This window comes from Muntiacus reevesi, chromosome 17, assembly GCF_963930625.1.
Source record: "Muntiacus reevesi chromosome 17, mMunRee1.1, whole genome shotgun sequence".
NCBI lineage: Eukaryota > Metazoa > Chordata > Mammalia > Artiodactyla > Cervidae > Muntiacus > Muntiacus reevesi.
The window spans coordinates 951,718-974,980 of NC_089265.1; the positions used below are offsets into that span (position 1 = coordinate 951,718).

The 23,263-nt window shown below is 47.6% G+C and overlaps 1 protein-coding gene across 7 annotated transcripts in view; it reads left to right on the forward strand.

Annotated features, from left to right (window-relative positions):
* Positions 1-23,263, forward strand: part of PALLD (palladin, cytoskeletal associated protein) — a 373,189-nt gene that overhangs the window by 278,898 nt on the left and 71,028 nt on the right. For 2 of the 7 annotated variants that reach the window (XM_065908295.1, XM_065908296.1), the window contains exon 1: positions 22,273-22,407. The exons of the other annotated variants lie outside the window; for them this stretch is intronic. The gene's annotated coding sequence lies outside the window, so the exon portion shown is untranslated. Of the gene's footprint in view, positions 1-22,272; positions 22,408-23,263 lie in introns of those variants that run through there. 7 annotated transcript variants of the gene reach the window in all.

Genomic DNA, 23,263 nt, shown 5'->3' on the forward strand with positions numbered 1-23,263 from the left:
AGCCCAAGAAAATAAAGCTTGTCATTGTTTCCATTGGTTACCCTTCTATTTGCCATGAAATGATGGGACTGGATGCTATGATCTTCATTTTCTGAATATTAAGATTTAAGCCAACTTTTTTTAAGCCAGCTTTTTCACTCTCCTCTTTTACCTTCATCAAGAGGCTCTTTAGTTCCTCTTCGCCTTCTGTCCTAAGGGTGGCATCATCTGCATATCTGAGGTTATTGTTATTTCTCCTGGCAATCTTGATTCCAGCTTGTGCTTCATCCAGCCCAGCATTTGGCATGATGTACTCTGTATATAAGTCAATAAGCAGGATGACAATATACAGCCTTGACATCTCTTTTCCCAATTTTGAACCAGTCCATTGTTCATGTCTGTTGTCCATGTCCAGTTCTAACTGTGGCTTCTTAAGCTGCATACAGGTTTTGCAGGAGGCAGGTCAGGTGGTCTGGTATTCCCACCTCTAAGAAATTTCCACAGTTTATGTGATCCGCACAGTCAAAGCCTTTAGCATAGTCAATGAAGCAGAAGTAGATGTTTTTCTGGAATTCTCTTTTCTATGATCCAACAGATGTTGGCAATTTGATCTCTGGTTCCTCTGCCTTTTCTAAATCCAGCTTGTACCTCTGAGGATGAGAGTGAGCCTGAGAAGCCCGGCTCCCAGCCTTCCCCCCACCGTCCCCCCCCGCCAGCCAGGCTGCCAGGCTGTGGAAAGAATGCGGGCTGGCAGGAGGATCCAGCCCAAAGACTGGAATGCTGCTGTGGAAGCATGTTGCCCCTGCAGTGCTCACTGTGATGTGGTTTCTTTTGAGAAAGATGATCATTTTAAAAAAAAGAAAAGAAATTGGAATCTATTTCCTGCCTCATATTTGAAAGTACAAACGATGCCCATTTTTTTCCTCAAAGGAACTTATAACTGCAAGTAAAGATTTAAGCCAGTGGAGAAGGATGATATGAAAATATTATGGATTTAACTGAACTCACAGAAGCTAATGGTCTTCTCCCTTCCAAGTCAGTGCCCGTCTTACCATGTCGTGCCTCCAGCACTTTGCTAGGTCCAGGGCTGCTTCTAAGATAAATAAGAATAAAAGCATCTTGAGAACCCTACCATGCCTCAGAGCAAAGTGGTTGCTCTCTGCTTAGGATGGAGAAACCAAAGCACAGTCAGGTTTATCCTGACTGGTGAACCTGATTATGGACTTCCCTAGTGGCTCAGACCGCCTCTTGACTCCCAGTAACTATTGTTGGGATCAGGTACTGTGCACCCAGCCCTTTTCTTCCTGGCTCTGAGCCGTGCCTCCCTGGGGGGCCCACAGCATCCCTCAGGACTGTCCGACCTCCTGTGATGTGAGATGTCAGGAGGATCAGGGACATGGCCTAGAAAGGACCAGATCCAGGGGGGAAAGTGAGCGATGAAGCAACAACCCACAATTGTACTTAAAATCTGCCAATAATGGGTTCTGCCTTCAGTCTTAAGTTGCAAACCAGCCTCACAAAGTTCATGATCCCAAACTCACTCAGAGAAAGGCTGCTGTAGCTCAACCTAAATTTCTGGCTGAATTTGGGGCCCACAGGTCAAAACCATAAGGACAGTCACCTTTCTCCTTTCAAGAGTTTAGCAGTTTAGGTTCCAGGAAATTATTTCAAATTATTTTAATCTAATTGTTCTCGGTTTTTTTCCCTGAGCGCTCATACTTCAAATTCCTCCACTTTACCACGTTTGTCTACCAAGACAGTGGGGGCAATAGGGTGGAAGTCAATTATGCAATAGCCTGTAAGGTCTGTCCTGAGGAGGTACAGCGTTTCTGCTGGGCTCGGCGGCCTAGAGCTCTCACCACGCTGGGAATTCTGGCTGGACATGGTGCCGATGTGTCAGAGATTCAGAAAGTGAGGGTCACCGGGGTGAAGGGATCTACTCCAAAGTGACACAGCTGCTTTGCAGCAAAACTGGCACAAACACGGGTTTGGAAGCCCAGTCATGGGCTAGTTTCTCTTTTTTTTCATTTTTTAACTTTTTATTTTATCTTTTATTGGTGTATGGTCAGCTGGGGCTGCCCAGATGGTGCAATGGTAAAGAATCTGCCTGCCAAGCAGGAGATGCAAGAGACGCAGGTTCAATCCCGGGGTTGGGAAGATCCCCTGGAGGAGGAAATGGCAACTCACTCCAGTATCTTGCCTTGAGAATCTCATGGACAGAAAAGCCTGGCGGGCTACAGTCCACGGGGTCACACGGGGTCACACAGAGTCGTATATGACAGAGGTCAGCACAGAACGCGTGGTTGCATAACAGCGCTGTGTTAGCTTCGGGTGTACAACAAAGCGATGCAGTTATTCACATACATGTGTCTGTTCTTTTTCAAATTCTTTCCCCATTTAGGTTATTACAGAGTATTGAGCAGAATTACCTGTGCTATACAGTAGGTCCTTGTTGATAATCTAATTTAAATACAGCAATGTGTACATGTCCATCCCAAGCTCCCTAACTGTCCCTCCTCCCTACCCTTCTCCCCACCCTCACCCCCGGCCCCAGTAACCATAAGTTCCTTCTCTAAGTCCATTGAGCCTGTGTCTGTTTTGTAAGTTCATTTGTATCATTTTTGTTTGGATTCTGCGTATAAGGGATGTCATGCAATGTTGAGCTCACTTCTTGATTCAGTATTTCCTCACGAGGCTCCTCAGAACGCTGGACTGAAAGCAGACCTTGATGGTGTTTCCCAAATCGTGTTATAATGTTCTCAGTTTAAAACTTTCCTCCTGTCGAACAATGAATGTTTTAAATCTTTTAGTGGCTGATACCAAATTTCTTCTCAGCAACACCAGGATGGATGTACAAATGTAAACATTCATTTTAAAAAACTCAGAAACAGACTTTCAGAGAGTTCTTTCTCTGAGAAGCATGCTTGTGACCGCTTCACCATTGCAGGCATACCATGCCATTTTCTTTCAGTAGCCTTTTGGGGTTTCTTTCTTTTGAATGAAATCACTATGTGTTATTTCATTTTGTGTTTATTCATCTAGTTTTGGCTGTGCTGCGTCTGTGTTGCTCTGCGGCCTCTTCTCTACTTGCAGCGAGCAGGGGCTTCTCTTCGGTTGTGGTGTGTGGGCTTCTCATCGTGATGCCCTCTCTCGTTGCAGAGCACAGGCTGTAGGCGCGCAGGCTTCAGTAGCTGCAGCATGCAGGCTTAGTTGCCCCGCAGCACGTGAGACCCTCCTGGTCAGGGATCGAACCCATGTCCTCTGCACTGGCAGTCAGATTCATACCCGCTGCACCACCAGATGGGTCCTGTGTGGTGCTTCTATGATGAAATTAAGTGTAAGTGTCACAGCTCCCTTGTCTCTAAGCCCTGGACAAGCTTGAACTCACCAGCCTAGTACAAGGCACATGAGTCCTTGCCGGCACAGCCAGTGGGGCTGATTGCAAGTGTATTTATAATCTATACCCTGCCTGTCCCCCAGCCGGAGACGGCTCTACACAGCAGAGGGTCCTATACTTGGGGAGTTCCGTTCAGCTGCACGCTGTTCCCACACTGGTCACTGTGATGAACACAGTAAGCAGAGTGGACCGAGCGATGAGGGGGCAGGAGAACCGTGCTTCTGTGGGGCGTGGCCTGCTCCTGTGATGACCAGGTGGCCACTGTGAAGGCTGGTGGCAGCATCTGGTCCAGTGCCTGGCAGAAACAGGGCTTCAGCGATTAGCATAGTGGACTAGGGGAAGCACAGACTATTTTCAGTGCTAAATGAGCCATGATGTGAAGTGACAGGATATCCTGTATGTTTATATTACTTACCTTTGGGAACGGCTCTGATTCCTTTGCCCAGCAAATCTTGGGAACAGACTGTGGGCCTTGAATCACCCCAGCGCCTTCGTCTGGGAAAATTGCTCGGTCTTTGTCTCTCGGTGGAGTTAGACGAGAGCCAGTCGCAAAAGGATCAGAACCTTGAAAACTGCTTTGTTCAGCTGATTTTTCCAGGTCTCCTTTTGCAGTGTGGATGATATGTTTATTTTACATAAATACCACCATCCGTTTTGTTCTAGGAGCTGAAAGGCCGTGTGCTTGCCCAAGGAATTTCTCCCTGTTTACATGGGAAGGAGCATGGCTGTGTTTTATGGGACGGGCCGGCAGCTTCTTTCTTCACTAGGGGATGCACAAAGCTGTGCCCTCCCCACAGGTCTGAGCTCAGAGGTCAGAAAGCACGCTCTGCCCCAGAGGAGCTTGCAGGCCCTTAGGCAGAGCAGATGGTGGGGGACTGGACTCTGCAGGGTGGTCCTGCAGTATGTCCAGCTGGCCTGGTAGTCCATCCCTTCAGACCTGAGATGGGGTGTCTGGTGGGCTCCCTGGGCTGGGGACAGTGAAAAACAAAGCCAGACCTCTCTACCCCCAGCCACAGGAGAAGAGCCAGAACCCTGAGGAACTATGGAACCACAATGAGGAACCCTCAGGCTTTTCGGGCTTTTCAGCCTTTTCGGGCTCCTTTACACTCCTGAGATGCATGCCCTGCCCCTTGAGGGGGCATGCATGTGAAACACAGGCTCTGCGGTGACTCGGAGTGTGTGTAACAGGGAAGACTGCAGACAACTGAAAGCTCTCTGCCCCTTACAGTTTCCACAGGCACTCCTTAAATGGGCATAAGCGCTGGGTGTTTGGCGCACAAAGGCAGGGGAGGCTGAGTCAGTGACGTGAGTGCATGTGTGCGTGTGTGTGTGTGTGTGTGTGCGCGCGCGCGCGCGCTCGTAGGGGGGTGCAGTGGGCGGGGGCGGGGGTTGCAAGGAGGCTGCAAGCTTAGCAGAATGTTTGACCCAGGCAAAGAGCAGCTCCAGCAACCAAATAAGGAAATTGGCGCTGCAGGATTTCAGGATAGAAGCCAGTGGAGGTTCTAGGCGATCTGGGAGAGTGAAAATAAGCCAAGAAAAATGTCAAAGGAGTCTGGTTTCACTTGCTCACACTAAATACAGAGGGCAGGCAGGATCTCTGGTCTTTAAGCAGCAGTGAGAAATACACATTATGTCTCTGCCCTCTGGTAGACCGGCATCTGAGAGATGTTTAGAAACGCTCAGAACAGCTGACATAACAAGCTTCTCTTGTTTAACATGGAAAAACACAAGCTGTACCTCAGAAGCACCGTGGCACTCCTTTTATGTCTAATTTGTGAAACTTTTAGCTGAAGATGATGAAAGTTTCCCAGAAGTCACAGAGATACCTTGACTCCCAGTTTCAGACATGCTCTGAACATGGAGTTGTGTCCTTAGAGAAAGAGTGAGCCTTCTCACAAACTGGGGAAATGCCCCTGAGACACACCGTCTGACCCAGACGTGCTGGTCATTAGTGAAGATGTCAGAGGAGGAGGTGATGCAGAGAAGCCACCGGGGCCTTGTTCCCTCTTCTCAGCCACGTCTCCCAGGCTCTGCAAGTGCTTGACGACCTTAGTTGCTGAGCAGGACCGACTTCACTTCGGCACTTTTCTGTAGGAGGAGGGGGAGCTTAGAAGAGGAATTTCTGCCCTAAACACAGTGAGAACTGCCTTTTCATGGCATAAAACCAGCATGGGGAGGTGGCAATTCCTCTTCCCTGAGCAATCAATGTGTTTGTGTTCAAAGCTAGGAATAGATACAGGATGTTGACCCTGGATCAGAATTTTAAAAATCCGCAATAACTTGACCTGTTCATAACTTGAAGGTAGGCAGGGAAATGGACCCCCTTTCTGCTCACCCCAGATACACAATCGAAAGCCCACTCTAAGTTCTGAAACTTCTAAAACACTGCCTCGTGGAAAAGATGGGTTTGGGAAGGGAGCTGGCCAGAGGCAAAGGGCAGGAACCCACAGCCTCCGAGACTGACCCTGCATCAGGGTGCGCTCAGGGGCACGTCCAAACCCACACGCAGGAACAAGCCCTGTTTAATGAGCCGCCCCTTTACCCTCTTCAGAAAGAGGTAGTCTTATGAGATCATGCTTGCCATAACTAACAAAGGAGTGAATTTTTGTAAAAAAGCTACGTAGCTGTAAATGTCAACAGTTACACCAACAGTGTGATCTCACAGTCACACTTTTTAGTATTTTCCTGAGGAAATAATTCAAAAGATGAATAAGTTTATAGGCCTGAAAATATCTCCTGCATTTTTAAAAACAACTTCAGAAGAAAGGAAAAAAAAAAAACTAGAGTCAAAAAGTGCAGAATGTTAATTCTCTCATCTCAGTGAGTAGAATATTATGCAGCCACTAAAACTAACTGCGATTCAGACAGGGACAGCATGTACATTTGTGAGAAGTAACGAAGCTGAAAAGTTTATGTGATGACACATATTTGTATGTGCTTTGAAGATAGGAAACAGGAAAAGAACGTGGAGAACATATCAGTGTTAATGCATTATGAATACGGATTCATTTTTTCTTGCCTTTATGGTACATTTTCATAATAAACACCTTTTAAATTTAAAAACAAAGCACCCTAAGAGACAGTTTCCAGGGTAAGAAAGAACTGAGATTTCAGTGTTTATCTGAATAGCAGATAAACTCACAGTGTTCTCTTTTTGTCCCTAATGATCTTTTTACCAGCTTTTGTGATGTCAAGAACTGTGATTTCTGCTTAGGTGTGATATGTTGATTATTTGCTCTGCCCACCCAAAAGAGTTCATTGTAGTTTTCTGAGAGTAAAGCAAGGGAGATGTAACTGCAGAGAGACCTGGCCCACATCCCTGCGATCTGGTCAACTTGGGGTGACCAGGGCTGGATGTCCATGCAGGGCTCCTCGGCCTCACCAGCAGCCCCCCAGTTTCAAGGGAAAAAGATACCGGACTCCCACGTGGGATGGTCTCAAAGCGCTGACCGCCTCTGGTAGCAAACCTCTGCTTGCAGCCAGAGCAGTGCCTCCAGTCTTTCCATCAGTGCTTCAGCCGCCGTGGTCCCTCTGCCACTGAGAGGGATTCTAGGGACTCTGGGTGATGAGAAAGCAGTTTGCATCACCTGCTCGTCTGAATTCTTCTATTTACATGGCAAAGCTAGTGGAGATGTAGAGCAATGCACAGATCCTTTACAGGCCCTGGTGTCAAAATGCAGGGAAGCAAAGAAATCAGCCTACCTTCGTGGAAATTCCTGTGATGACCTACAGTAACTATTCAGTAATTACAGCCGTTAGATGTAATCTCGTCCAGCCCCCTCTTGTGCAGGTATGAACACACAGACACAGGCCTTGACATGAATCGTGGGCGATCTCACTTGAGTTCACGGAGGAGTCGCTGCTGGGGTGAACAGTGTCTCTGGGTCTCTAGAGGGTGTTTTGCATCGTGGTTCCCCTGGCCAGCAGTAACCCGTGTTCTGGACTCAGCAGAGGTGACGCCTTAACAGTTGCTTCGTCCAATTGCTCACGTGGAACGTAAGCTCCTGCGTGGCTCCGTTTCCCAGCAGTGGCTGTGGGCATTGCTGACCGTGTGTACAGCCTCACCTGTGTGCTGGGCCTGCTGACGGGGCGTCTCCCTGGGTCAACACACTGTGTGTGCTGTGCCCATTTCCCGGGGGGGAGAGACCGATGCTCAGAGAGCTTACATCGCCTGCCCAGAGACATGCCTACAAGGGAAACATTGGGTTCACACCCACGAGCTTGAACTCCTGGGTGTGAACCTGCGTTACTCCGTAGGTGTGAACAGATGTGTTGGAGGGCACGCTGGCGAGTCCCTGGTAGATGGCAGTTCTCTTAAAAATGTCTGAAGGTACGAGAAAGAAGTTCCACTTCAACTGAGGATAAAACGCTGGCTTCCAGGAGCCAGGTATCCAAGTGGTAATTTCTCAGTTTGAATAGGAGGATGATAAATACAGAAACAGCTCCAAAAATTACCTGTGTCAGTACAGATGTGGAAGACAGACACACACATGTTGAAATACACGCTGTCAGTGAGGAGTCTCACGATGCTGTGCTTTGCGGAGTGAGGACCTCAGCAAACATTGTGGAGTGATTTAATGTCTCTGTGTTTCTGTGGCTTCTGGGTCCTTCCACATCAGTAGGAACAAAGATTTGGCGGGTCGGCCTCTCCGCTTATCCACAACATCCAGGTCCCAAACGGCAGACCCAGAGCTGCACCCGTAGGACTCTGGTAACGTGCAGGCTGGGCGGGGGTCCTGGGACGCAGGTTCCTGGCTTTCTCAGGCCTACAGCTGTCTGGGGTAGTTAAGGAACCTCCTGTAAAGCTGAACAGTGGGAAGGAATTACCTGCACTTGTTCCATCTCCCTCCCCAAACTACTGGAAAGTGGACCCTACTACTTCATCTCCAGTAAATTTGCAAGTTTGAAGCTCTGCGTCTTTGAGCCAGGCCATACTGAAGCTGACTCCAGAGATGGTGTCCCAAAGCTGACCCTTTGCCACATGTCACCTGGCGAATTGAGTGCAATTCGCTTACGCGTTTCTTTGTACCTTAAAGCCATGGGATGTGAAGTTTGGGGGTCATGTATGCCCTCTGTTGTCATTTTCTCTCTTTCTTTTTTGGCTGTGCTGGGTCTCCATTCTGGCACACAGGTCTCTCGAGTTTGGGGGTCATGTATGCCCTCTGTTGTCATTTTCTTCCCTTTTTGGCTGCACTGGGTCTCTGTTCTGGCACGCAGGTTTCTCGAGTGGTGGCTCACGGGCTTAGCTACAGCATGTGGGACCTCAGTTCTCCAGCCAGGAACGGAACCCAAGTCCCCTGCATTGGAAGGTTGATTCTTGATCAGTTGACCCCCATGGAGGTCCCCATGTGTAGCCTTTAGTAAAATATCTTGTATAGACAGTCAGACCTTGCTATGTTGCGCTTCACAGACTGTTGTTTTTTATTAATTGAAGGCTTGTGGCACCTGCTTGTCAGATGTTAGCATTTTTTAGCAATGATGTATTTTTAAATGAAGATATGAACATTTTTTTTCCAGATACAATGCTATTGCACACTTGATAGACTGTTATACCACATAAACACCACTGTTACATGTACTGGGAAACCAAAACGTTCATGGAACTTGCTATATTACAGTATTCACTTTATCACTGAGATCTGGAACTGAACACACAGTATCTCTGAGCTCTCCCTATGTGTACATACATATATGTGTATGTGTAAAATACATACATGCATTATGTTATTGCATATATTAAAAATATACACAAAGATGCAATTTAAAGGATAAGATAAAGATAAGGCCAGTGGATTTTTGCTGAGAAGTGTAACACCTCGTGTAACACCTTAGCACTGCCTGGAAGAGGTGCTGTGAAAGTCCTACACCCAGGCCAGAGTGGGTTGATCCGGGGCCTAGTCCCACAGTCGTTATGCTAAAGACAGCCTTAAGGATCATGCCATCTAACCCCTCTGCTGTGCAGTCAAGGAGACTGCGCAATTAAGGGACTTTGACCTAAAGACCTCATTTCCAAGAGGATGCAGGCCTAGATGAGCTCTTTCATTAATGATTATGTTTAAGCCTGGTGTAATAGGAATTTTGCTCAGAGAGCACATCCTCAGTGTTTAGACACACATACACCCACACACACAAATGGTCACTCAGGTGTTGGGCACATTAATTAGCTTGATCATCATTACACAAAGTAAATTTACATCACATTGTACCCCTTAAGCATGTACAATTTTTATTCGTCAATCATCCTTTAATAAAGCTAGAAAAGATAAAATAACTCAGGCTAAAAAATAAAGTCTGAATAGGTATCTGATTCCAATGAACCAAACTTGGAATTTTTTTTACCAAATAGAGGTGTTTGGGGGTAACCAAAGCGCTCTCTTATCACCACGAACAAGTTGGAACTGAAAAGGGACTCTTTAGGGATTTAAAAAATGACATACAAAAGATTCTGCACACGAGATGGACCCCTGACCCAGGATGGGTAGGGAGTCTGGAAGGTGTGGTGTCTGAATGGAGACGGGGAGCCACAGACAGGTCAGGAGGAGCCCTCCCACATGGCCCTCATCCTGGCCCTCCCTCATTCTCCAGACTTGGCAGGAGGAGGTCCTGCTTTTTTGTTTGTTTCTTTGTTTAATTTTTATTGTAGTATAGTTGGTAGTTGGTTTATAATGTTAGTTTCTGTGGTACAGGAAAATGAATCAGTTACCCATATGCATATATCTACTCATTATTAGATTCTTTTCCCATACAGGTTATTACAGAGTATTAAGAGTTACCCGTCCTATCTCTTGACTTCCTACTTGTGCCTTCCAGTCCCATATGATGAAAAGGACATCTTTTTTGAGTGTTAGTTCTAGAAGGTCTTGTAGTTCTTCATAAAACCATTCAACTTCAGCTTCTTTGGCATTAGTGGTTGGGGCATAGACTTGGATTACCATGATGGTGAATGGTTTGCCTTGGAAACGAACAGAGATCATTCTGTCATTTTTTTTGGTTGTTGTTTTTTTTTTCATTCTGTCGTTTTTGAGGTTGCATCCAAGTACTGCATTTCTGACTCTTCTGTTGTCTATAATGGCTACTCCATTTCATCTAAGGGATTCTTACCCAGAGTAGTACATATAAGGGTCATCTGAGTTAAATTCACCCATTCCAGTCCATCTTAGTTCACTGATTCCTAAAATGTCAGTGTTCACTCTTGCCATCTCCTGTTTGACCCCTTCCAATTTGCCTTGATTCATGGATCTAACATTCCAGGTTCCTATGCAGTATTGCTCTTTACAGCATCAGAGTTTACTTTCACCACCAGATACATCCACAACTGAATTGTTTCTGCTTTGGCTCAGCCTTTTCATTCCTTCGGAGCTATTTCTCCACTCTTCTCCAGTAGCATACTGGGCACCTACGGACCTGGGGGGTTCATCTTTCAGTGTCATATCTTTTTGCCTTTTCATACTGTTCACGAGGTTCTCAAGGCAAGAATGCCAAAGTGGTTTGCCATTCCCTTCTCCAGTGGACCACATTTTGTCAGAACTCTCCACCATGACCCGTCCATCTTGGGTGGTCCTACATGGCATGGCTTTTAGATACCTGGAGTAATAGGCAAGTTTGGCCTTGGAATACAAAATGCAGCAGGACAAAGACTAACAGAGTTTTGCCAAGAGAATGCACTGGTCATAGCAAACACCCTCTTCCAAAAACACAAGAGACAATTCTACACATGGACATCATCAGATGGTCAGTACCGAGTCAGATTGATTGTATTCTCTGCAGCCAAAGATAGGGAAGCTCCATACAGTCAGCAAAAACAAGACTGGGAGCTGACTTCGGCTCAGATCATGAACTCCTTATTGCCAAATTCAGACTTAAATTGAAGAAAGTAGGGAAAACCACTAGATCATTCAGGTATGACCTAAATCAAAGGGATCAGATCTGATAGAGTGCCTGAAGAACTATGGGTGGAAGTTCATAACATTGTACAGAAGGCAGTGATCAAGACCATCCCCAAGAAAAAGAAATGCAAAATGGCAGAATGGTTGTCTGAGGAGGCCTTACAAATAGCTGAAAAAAGAAGAGGAGCAAAGGAGAAAGGGAAAGATAAACCCATTTGAATGCAGAGTTCCAAAGAATAGCAAGGAGAGATAAGAAAGCCTTCCTCAGTGAACAATGCAAAGAAATAGAGGAAAATAATAGAATGGGAATGACTACAGATCTCTTCAAGAAAATTGGAGATACCAAGGGAACATTTCATGCTAAGATGGGCACAATAAAGGTCAGAAACGGTATGGACCTAACAGGAGCAGAAGATATTAAGAAGAGGTGGCAAGAATTCACAGAAGAACTCTAAAAAAAAAGATGTTAATGACCCAGAAAACCATGATGGTGTGATCACTCACCTAGAGCCAGACATCCTATAATGTGAAGTCAAGTGGGCCTTAGAAAGCATCACTACAAACAAAACTAGTGGAGGTGATGCAATTCCAGTTGAGCTATTTCAAATCCTAAAAGATGACGCTGTGAAAGTGCTACACTCAATATGCCAGCAAATTTGGAAAACTCAACATTGGCCACAGGACTGGAAAAGGTCAGTTTTCATTCCAATCCCAAAGAAACGAAATGCCAAAGAATGTTCAAACTACCACACAGTTGCACTCATCTCACATGCTAGCAAAGTAATGCTCAAAATTCTCTAAATGAGGCTTCAACAGTATGTGAAGCAAGAACTTCCAGATGTTCAAGCTGGATTTAGAAAAGGCAAAGGAACCAGAGATCAAATTGCCAACATTCATTGGATCATCGCAAAAGCAAGAGAGTTCCAGAAAAACATCTACTTCTGCTTTATTGACTATGCCAAAGCCTTTGACTGTGTGGATCACAACAAACTGGAAAATTCTTCAAGAGATGGGAATACCAGGCCACCTTACCTGCCTCCTGAGAAATCTGTATGCAGGTCAACAAGCAACAGTTAGAACCAGACATGGAACAACAACTGGTTCCAAATTGGGGAAGGTATACATCAAGGCTGTATATTGTCACCCTGCTTATTTAGTTTCTATGCAGAGTACATCATGTGAAATGCTGGGCTGGATGAGGCACAAACTGGAATCAAGATTGTTGGGAGAAATATCAATAACCTCAGATATGCAGATGACACCATCCTTATGGCAGAAAGCAAAAAGGAACTGAAGAGCCTCTTGATGAAAGTGAAAGAGAAGAGTGAAAAAGCTGCCTTAAAACTCAACATTCAGAAAACTAAGATCATGGCATCCAATCCCATCACTTCATGGCAAATAGATGGGGAAACAATGGAAATGGTGACAGACTTAATTTTCTTGGGCTCCAAAATCAGTGCAGATGGTGACTGCAGCCATGAAATAAAAAGACGCTTGCTCCTTAGAAGAAAAACTATGACCAACCTAGACAGCATATTAAAAAGCAGAGACATTACTTTGCCAACAAAGGTCTATCTAGTCAAAGCTATGGTTTTTCCAGTGGTCATGTATGGGTGTGAGAGTTGGACCATAAAGAAAACTAAGCACCAAAGAATTGATGCTTTTGAACTGTGGTGTAGAAGATTCTTGAGAGTCCCTTGGCCTGCAAGGAGATTCAGTCAATCCTAAAGGAAATCAGTCCTGAATATTCATTGGAAGGACTGATGCTGAAGCTGAAACTCCAGTACTTTGGCCAGCTGATGGGAAGAACTGACTCATTAGAAAAGACCCGGGTGCTGGAAAAGACTGAAAGCAAGAGGAGAGGGGCCAACAGAGGATGAGATGGTTGGATGGCATCACCGACTCAATGGACATGAGTTTGAGCAAGCTCCAGGAGATGGCGGAGGACAGGAAAGCCTGGTTTGCTGTAGTCCAAGGGGTTGCAAAGAGGTGGACACAACTGAGCAACCAAACAACCACCTGTGCTATACAGTAGGCTGTTATTAGTTATCTGTTTTTTAATATAATAGTGTGTATATCAATCTCAACCTCCCAGTTTATCCCTCCCCGTCCTTTGCCTCCTGGTAATCACAAGTTTGTTTTCTACATCTATGACTCTGTTTTGTAAATAATTTCATTTGTGCCATTTTTTAGATCTCATATATGCATGATATCATATAATATTTGTCTTTTTCTCTCTGACATTTTTCACTCTGTATAACAATCTCTGGGTCCATCCATATTGCTGCACATGGTATTATTTCATTTTTTTCTATGGCTAAATACTATTCCATTGTGTATATGTACCACATCTTCATTATTCGTTCCTCTGTTGATGGACATCTAGGTTGCTTCCATGTCCTGGCTATTGTAAATAGGGCTGCTATGAACTTTGGGGTTCAGTTCAGTCGCTCAGTCATGTCCAACTCTTTGTGACCCCATGAATCGCAGCACACCAGGCCTCCCTGTCCATCATCAACTCCCGGAGTTTATTCAAACTCATGTCCATCGAGTCAGTGATGCCATCCAGCCATCTCATCCTCTGTCATCCCCTTCTCCTCTTGCTCCCAATCCCTCCCAGCATCAGGGTCTTTTCCAATGAGCCAACTCTTCGCATCAGATGGCCAAAGTATTGGAGTTTCAGCTTCAGCGTCAGTCCTTCCAATGAACACCCAGGACTGATCTCCTTTAGGATTGACTGGCTGGATCTCCTTGCAGTCCAAGGGACTCTCAAGAGTCTTCTCCAACACCACAGTTCAAAAGCATCAATTTTTCGGCATTCAACTTTCTTCACAGTCCAGCTCTCACATCCATACATGATCACTGGAAAAACCATAGCCTTGACTAGACGGACCTTTGTTGGCAAAATAATGGCTCTGCTTTTAACTTTGGGGTACATGTGTCTTAATTACGGTTTTCTCCAGATATAGGCCTAGGAGTGGGATTTGGGGTTACAAGGTAGCTCTGTGTTTAGTTTTTCAGGAACCTTCGTACTGTTCTGCATGGTGGCTGCATGCGTTTACATTCCCAGCAGCAGTGTAGGAGGGCTCCCTTCTCTCCACACCCTCTCCAGCATTTATTGTTTGTAGCTTTTTTGATGATGTCCATTCTGGCAGTCCAGCTTCTGAGTACATCAGGGTTCTCGTTAAGCCTTTTAAGGGATGGTTGTGCTCCACCTACGCACCAGTAACTCACTCTCAGTGGGCAGTTTTATTTTCCCAGATGTGCATTTTGCCCATGAGGGAGTTATGACTAATTAACTCATAAAAGAAATGTCCACATGAATGAGCCATGGCAAAGCACCTGTTGTTAACAGCTGACTGTCTCCCACTTAAACGATAAAGAGTCTGAGAACACAGAACCTGTCTTCTTCTTTGAAAAGCATGTGACACCTACTGCCTTAGGTTCACACAGCCCTGCAGAGAGGCAAGGGGGCAGACATGATTTACAGCCAGTGAAACAACGTGTGCCGGGCGCAGACAAGCAGCAGCCACCAATGACCAGGCTGACCTGGGACGTTCATAGGCCACAGGCACTTCTGCCTTTGAGGTTTCTTCCTCCATTAAAAAATCTGAATTTTATAACAGCATCAGCATAACGATAGATGGAATCCAGGTTAGGTTTATTGTTACATAGTTATCCTGGTAACAGCCCTGTGTACTCATTTTCCTTCCTTTTGAGTTAAAAAGTACGTAAAGCTTAACGTTTGTTGGTGGGCTGCCACCGGTGGGAGGACATGAGCCAGAGCCCACACTGGTGGCTGAGCCAGCCCTGCCCAGGGATACAGACAGTGGCTGTCCTGGCCTTGGCTGGCCTGCTGGTGATGGAGCACTAGCCCTCTTTCGCTTCTTTTTTTCTTGATGCTTTTCCCCAAGCAACAGGGGGCAAGGCACCAGAGTGGGACCAGCCCTCTACCAGCCGCCCACAAGGGAGGCAGAACCCACGCTGCCATCCGTGCACTCAGGAACCAAGGCCGGCAGTGGCTGCGACGTGTCCAGTCCTGCCACTGACACACCCATGTCCAGCAAGGCTGTCCAGCGCAGAGGGCTCGATCTGAAGGAGGCAGGGGTACCGTTAGTCCTTCCCCGTGGGTACTGTCTTCCTGCTTCTCCTGCTTGAAAGCTTTCAAATCTCACTTTGTCAACTTTTGTCTGAAACTACAACTTCTTAAAGGTGTTCACTTTCACACATTTAATCTTTGCATCAATCATGCAAAGAAGATAATTGTATCAATATCTTCATTTTTTAGTTGAAAACACTGAGGCTCTTCTTTAATCTATTTTAAAATTTTTATTTTATATTATAGTTGATGAACAGTGTTGTATTAATTTCAGGTGAACTGCAGAGTGATTCATTCCTACATATACATGTATCATTTTTTAAATTCTTCTCCCATTTAGTTTGTTACAGAGTACTGAGCAGAGTTCCCAGTGCTCTAGAGTAGGTCCTGGCTGGTTCTCTGTGGCGTATATGTATATATGATACACACGCAGTGATGTATATACATCCGAGTGCACACTTTAAACAGGTGCCCGAAACTCGTTTCCCTCACCAGTGTTCTCTCTTCCAGCTCTCCACGTGCACATTTCATCACAATTCATTATTTGTTATAAAAGACAAGGCCATCTGAGAACACTGCTAGGACAGTCAGTTCTTTGAATTGAAGACTCTCTTGACATTATCCCATGAAGTGACCAAATTACCTCAGATTCAGTTAACTCTTTCTGAGGTTACTGTAAACACAGACAATATGATACACTGATAGAAGAAGAATCTCAATTCTTTGTAACAGTGGGACTATTCCTTAATCTAATGGAATCTTGGAGGAAAGTCTTTTTTTCTCTTGAAATCTAGTACTTTGTTGTATCAAGGTGGTATAATGTAACTCACTCATAGCCCAGTCAGTTGTTTTACTGATCAAACACATAAACTATATATCAGATAAAATAAGTTGTTTAATTACTGATGTTACCAACATTTCCTCTAGTGTCTTAGGATATACAGTCGGGATTTTCTAATATAAAATGCATCCATTAAATGTCTGTTCTTAGAGCAAATTTAACTGGAGTATTTGATTTCACCATACTGCACCCTCTCTCCTCATTCCCTTTCAGTACCAGAGTCTGTGTATCAGAGATCTCTGTCATGAAATAATCCCAACAGTTCTCTTAGTACTTGGAAATCTCTGTTAGAAAACCGTTCACTGCAGCACCCAGTCATATTTCCGTAAGCGAAAATAATTAAGCACTTCAGATAACATAATAGCATTAATTTGAACCAGAGGATTAGTCTACTAAGGCAAGGCACTGGACGGATCCTCTGGTTTAGGAAGTGAGGGATTTGGTGCGGGGGGTTTCAGGGCGCGGGAAAGAGGCTCGACTCCTCCTGTAACACGGTCCCAGTCTGCGCCCGTGGGCTCAGTGCTCCCCAACGCACCACCGGCTCTGCCGCCAGGTTGCCTGACATCCTGTATTTCTGGGAGCAGAGTCGAAGGATGGCTGGTCTGCTCATTTTCCAAGCGTCCAGAGGAGTCTACACAAAAAGCAACACAAGATTCTTTGTCACAGCATCATCGGTTTCAAGAGAAACCTCATCTGTAACTTCATAAACTGCGATGGATATACAGTGTCACACTATGTCCTTTGTGTGTGTATCAGTGACTATGTTTATAGGACTCAGCTTAAGGTTTTTCTTATGCAGGATAGAGTTAAACTGACCAGCCAGTTGACTGCAGTATTTCGTCATTTCCTCAGCAGAATCACAGAAAAAGGCAAACTCCTACTTTTAACCGCGCCTTCTCAGTAACCTGTGGAATCTAGCGGTGACTCCACTGGAGCCGGCACAGCTGCTCTGCCTGGGAAGTGGGCACTTGGGGGGAATGAGTCAGACTCTCCGTGAGCGCAGCAGGACGTGTTCAGAACTGCCTGAGCCACAGCATGCCAAGCAGACGTTCCTGTGCACGGTACAACTGGGCGAGAAAGAGGAAGGATTTGCTGATGGAGATTATGGAGTCCCGAGACTGTTGACGGGCCTTCCACTCGCACGTACTTTTCACTGCAGAGTTAGACAGCCTGCGGTCTGGGCTCTAGAGGTAACATTCTAACAGTTCACGCTGTTGCTCCTGCCCTGGCCTGCTCTGCCTCCTTGGCCAGGTCACCTGGCCTCTGTGCTCACTCTTCTGCATGAAGGGCCGTGTGGTAGCAGCCAGACCTCCCGTGGGTTCAAGAAGCAGATAAAATGGGAGACTATGTGTGAAATGACTGGCATGGTATCAGATTATTACTTTTTACTCTGTTCCTAAGTACTGTGTTTTGTAAAAAACAGAAACAAAAACAAAACAAAAAAAGAAGAAAGAAAAAGAAAAGAAACTAGACTTCATTTTGGTAAAAAAAAAAAAAAAAAAGAAAGAAAGAAAGAAACCAGTCCCTTCCACCCACTTACCAAGCACTGTGGTGGGGCTGCCCAGGCAGCATCTCGTTTATCTTCTCAAGGGCACACCAAGGGAAATGCCTTTCCATCATTTTACAGATGAGAATGCTGAGTTCAAGGTCACAGCAACGGCCTAGCAGGGACTGTGGCTCCTGCTGGTCTGCCTCTGTGATTTGCCTGGAATCCTTTACAGGTTCAAGGCCTCCTGTACTCGGGCGAGCTCAGCCTGCTCTTCTGTTTACAGTTTCACCGTCTTTCTTTAACTTCCACGACTGCAGCCCTTCTGGCGGCCACGGTCCCTCTGACGTGGCATTACATATCCACTGGGCTCCAGTCACTCTTACACAAGTACAACAGCCCCATGTATTTCCCCCCAGCCTTTCTCCCTGCCCTTGATAAAAAGTTACGTACAAATGGAAGAGCCAGAAAGCTCTTGGCCACTGGAATACACTACTCTGCTTTTATGCTGAAAATATGAATTGTCTTTGGAGTTGTGCCCTCCCTCTACCCCACTGGTCCGTATTCATGGTCAGATAATGCACGGGCTTAGCCTTTTGAGGAGATCCATGTTTTAAAATCTTTCGCACTTTCGTTAAAATAATTTGATAATTGACACAGAAACATATGTTTCTTAAGTGATGCAGTTAATTACAAAGAGTCCAAACTCAAAGTGGTCCAAGACTTCTTGAAGGTGTTCATTTTAAACATGCATAGAACAAAGGCTGGTCTTAAGCACTGTCCTCTCAGAAACATTTTCCCAAAAATACTATTATTTATAGTTGGAATCCATATCAGTCACAATCTAAAACTGCTCTGCTGTTTTTCTGTCTGTTGTTGTTTGCTGAGCATATTTGGAATTCCTTGCAAAAGTAATCTCTGCAATTGAAGAAATGGGCCATGGAGCCAAGATCTTGTAGGTTTTAAAAATTCAACAAGAGCTAAAGAAACAGGTTTTGAAAAATAATATCAAAGCACCAGAAGTGAGTGGAAATAGACCCTTATACTGAATTGCTATCAGAACATCTGTTACACTCACCATTCATCACTCAGAGGAAATACATAGCAAAAACCTCCCAACAGAGGATGTGCCAGCCCACTGGCCAAGAATCTTCTGAGAACATCTGAAGGTTTGGGTAATTTTCATTGAAATACTATTTTAAGCAAAACACCTGAAGATATACTAGCATCCTTTTACTGCTCCATGTATGTAAAAGGAAGGGAAATAGAGATGCTTGGCTCTAACACGGCTGGGTGCCGACTTGTGGTGGTGGTTTTTCCAGTGGACATTCTGTGAGCAGTCACCGCATTCACTCGGTAAAGCGTTAGCCCCAGCTCTGAGCGTGTGCGACATCGGGGCCGTGTGCTGCCAGCCAGCGGTCAGCGCTCTGTCTGCATCTGGAAAGCTCCTGGGAGTCGGCCTCTCCGACAGGATCATGTTTGTTCAGCGATGCCATTTGCTCTTTGGTGTCTTTTGCCATTTTGCTTTTTAAACACCTGCACTTTACTCTTTTCATGAGAATATGAAAAGGAAAAAAAAAGAATGGTTTGAAAGATTAGCTTCACTGCCCCATACTCCTCTCCAGACAGACAGCTGAGCACATTACTTCATCTCAGATTAAATCTGAACATTTGAAGCTTAGGTGTTTGAGCCCCAGTGTGCCAAGTGACCCTAGAGATGGAAACTCTAAAGGAGACTCAGCCGGATGCCCCTGTCCCGCCCCCAGGGGAGGCAGTGAGGGTCCCAGATGCAGCCCCTTGGGGTGAGACTGGATGCAGGTGTGTTCTCTACCGTTTCCTGCTTCCTCCCTGCCAGACAGTTCTAAGCTGGAGCTCAGGGACAGTGAGGAGGAAGTCTAAGGAGAAGGTTGCTGGTCAGCGTCTCAGTGTGCACCAGGGGAGGCGTGTTCTTTCTCAAGCTTGGCAGCACTCCTATCAGCACTGATAACTCTTGTCACAAATCCTGGACGTGCCAGCGTGATCGCTAAGATGTACCTACGCCTCCACCGCTGCATGCATAGAAACTTTAAAAGTTGAAAGCATTAAAAAGCTCGGTGTTCTCAGTTCTGAAACTCAGAACTGAAAGTCCATTCTCAGTTCTGCTGGACCTTGGAGAAGTGGAAACTGCTTCCCGTTTCTGGGCTCCTGAGTTGGAGTAAGGCAGTGGTGGTAGATCTCTGGGTCACCCTTCCATGCTGCCTCTAGACAGGAGCAGAATGGATGTTTTCAGGCAGTTCACCAACCCTGTGGGTCTCATCCATCCTACACACTCTCCCAAGCCAGGTAAACACTTGAGGTGCTGGTGGTTCTTATCCAGTCACCCAGTTGTGTCTGACTCTTTGTGACCCCATGGACTGCAGCACAGCAGGCCTCCCTCTCCCTCACCATCTCCCAAAGTTTGCCCAACACCGATGTCCATTGCATCGGTGATGCCATCCAGCCATCACATCCTCTGATACCTTCTTGGGCCCTCAATCTTTTCCCAGCATCAGGGACTTTTCCAATGAGTTGACTGTTTGCATTAGATGACCAAAATACTCGAGCTTTAGCTTCAACATCAGTCCTTGCAATGAGTATTCAGGGTTGATTTTCCTTAGAATTGACAAGTTTGATCTACTTGCTGTCCAAGGGACTCTGAGGAGTCTGCTCCAGCACCACAGTTTGAAGGCATCAACTCTTTGGTGGTAACTCATGCTTACCTCTGGAGGAGGGCATGGCCACCCACTCCAGTATTCTTGCCTGGAGAATCCCCATGGACAGAGGAGCCTGGCGGGCTACAGTCTATGGGGTCGCAACGTCAGTCATGACTGAGCACCTAAACACAGCGCAGCACACGGCAGACTCATCCACTGTGTTCTCTCTGGGCTTACAGAGAAGAATTCTGTGTTGAGAATGGACTTCTACATCATCAAATCATAACCTTTAAGAACTGTAGCTTTAAAGTTCATCAAATTAATCCCATCACTATGAAAAAAAATTTAAACTCCAGAGTTCCACAGTTAAAACGGCACAGACCACTAAGTCCTAACTCCCATTTCAGAATGTCAACTCCAGCCTCCGAGAAAACCCTGCAGAACACAAGTGGTATCATTCCTGTATCCCTAACAGCCACTTGCCTAGGAATGAGCACACCAAAGTTGAAAGGCAAAGTTAAGCCGTGACGTCCTGAACTTTTTACCTCTGTTCCTTGCAAAAATCAAGAGAGAATAAAGTTATGTAGTAGACCTGGAAAGGTGGCTACAGCATCTTGTAGGTTACAGACTCATCTGTGAGTGATGCTCTAATCTGTGCATTGAGTGTGTGTTGAGATGCACAGGCGGGAGTCTGGACAAGAACACTGCACCCTCTAACAGAGTGTTTTATCTCTGAGGCTTCAATCACGGGCAAACGTCCTCTTTGGGTATCTTACAGACATCGTGTTTAATCTAAAAATCATTTATTTCAGGGAGAGAGAGAGATGGTAGAGTTCCTGTCTCAGGTCTGTGAACCCAGAAAGCCTATTGTTCCATGTTAATACTGAAGGCAGGGATAGGATTACTGGACTGGTTACCACGGCCAGTGGCCCGCAGACCTAGACGGAAATGACTGGCATTTTCTTGGTGACCATTTACAGAAAGGGCTAGGCACAACCCTGGATGCTCAGCAACTGTGAACCGTTAGTGTTTATCTGCTCGTTTTTGTGAGAGTTGGTCCTGAGTAGGAGAGCTGTGGCTTTGGCGGTCAAGGAGCGGGCGCTGTGTAGGAGGAGCAGGCCGGAAATAACTGCTGACCCAACTGCTCGGGGGACCCCCCAGAGCGAGGGTCCTGAGCTGGGTTAGTGATGGGAGAAGACACAACCTGGCTTCAGGGTGGAGGCCGCCGAAAGTCACACGGTTACATGAGGAAGTCTGGAGTTTAGGAGTCCATTTCCTCCTTGAAAACAGTTCCATAGAAATCCCTGCGTACTGGGTTAAACCAAGTGACTCAGGGCCTCTAGAAGTTTATGACCGAGATCACAGGACAGGGACCGCGTTCCTGAGACATTGCGAAACCGGAACGCCTGGCGCTTCTCACCCTCAGGGCCCCGAATTCAGTTATTCATTGATAAGCGAACAGAGTGAGCGGATTCGTGGAAGCCCAGACATTGTCACCTCTCCCCCTCGGAAAAGAAAGGCGCCTTCCACGCGGTCTTTGTGCTGCGGGGTTTACGCGGCGCCGACTCTGCTGGCACTGGTGGCTAGGTGCTGAACCCTGGACTCCCGCCCGGGGCGCTGGAATGTGCCTGGGGCCCAGGGCCTGGCCGCTCCTCATAAAGATAAAAACCTGGGGCAGATCACCCGGCAGGCAGCCGACATCCCTCTTGGCTTAGAAAAAAGGTGGAATTCTTTCCCGTTATCCATTACTCCTGGAAGTTTCCCGAAAGCCCAGTTGTCCCAGTGCTGCCCGGGACTCGGGCCGACCCGGGGGGCGCGGCGGGTGGGGGGCTGCCTTCCGCCGGGCCCTCCCCTCCGCCCCCACCGCTCCCTTCCCGGGCCGGCGCCGCCCCCGCCCCGCCCCGCCCCCTCCCCGCGGACTCTTATTGCCCGGGCGCTCGGGCGGGGCGTCCGGCCTCCGGAGGCACCCCGGCGGGTGCGCGCTCCACGCGGGTCCTGGGCCCGTGGCTCTGAGGGTCCGGAGCGGCGGAGCGCAGCCGGACGGCAGGTAGGAAGGCCTCGAGGACGGGGAAGGGGGGTTGGTCGGTGGGCGGCAGCCCAGGGCCCCGCCCGCCGCGGTCCGCTGAGTCCTCCCGGCCCTGCGGGCAGAGCGCAGCTCGGGCGCCTGGGACCAGATCGGTGCCAAAGAGTAGGGGACGGCCGTGGACCGCGGGCAGCTTGCGAGGAGCGGGTGGGAGTGACCTCGTTCCGCCGCGGGCGGCCGGGGGAGTCCGGCCCTCCTTTCACCCTGCTCTGCAGGCGCCGGCACGCCGAGAGTCCCAGCTCGAGGGAGGAGGCGCCGGCCCGCCGGGGGCGCGGGGCCGGGAGGCCTTGCGCTCGGAGCCCAGGGGCTCCCGCCGCCCGGGTCTGGTTCACCGCGGAGCGGGGTGAGGTTGTGGGCCGCGAGTGTGCTGGGTCCGGAGCCGCCGTGCTCGCCAGGGGACGCCCAGAGGCCCCAGCCGAGCCGGGGATCTCTGAGCTCCGAACTCGTCTGAACTGGGTCTCCAGGAGCCTGAACAGACCGGGCTGCTTGAGACCTGGGGTCCCAGGGTCCCAGAGACGGGCAGGGAGGACACACCCTGGCCTCAGAGGCGGGAAGACCGGAGTCTCCCTGGTGGCGTGCGCGGGGAAGGCCGCCCCTTCCCATCCTGCCCCACCCCGCCCCTCCCCCACCCTCCCTCACCCCCACACCCCTCCCCCACCCTCCCTCACCCCCACACCCTTCCCTCACCCCACACCCCTCCCTCACCCCCACACCCCTCCCCCACCTCCCTCACCCCCACACCCCTCCCCCGCCCTCCCCCACCCCACACTCCTCCCCCACCCTCCCTCACCCCCACACCCCTCCCCCACCCTCCCTCACC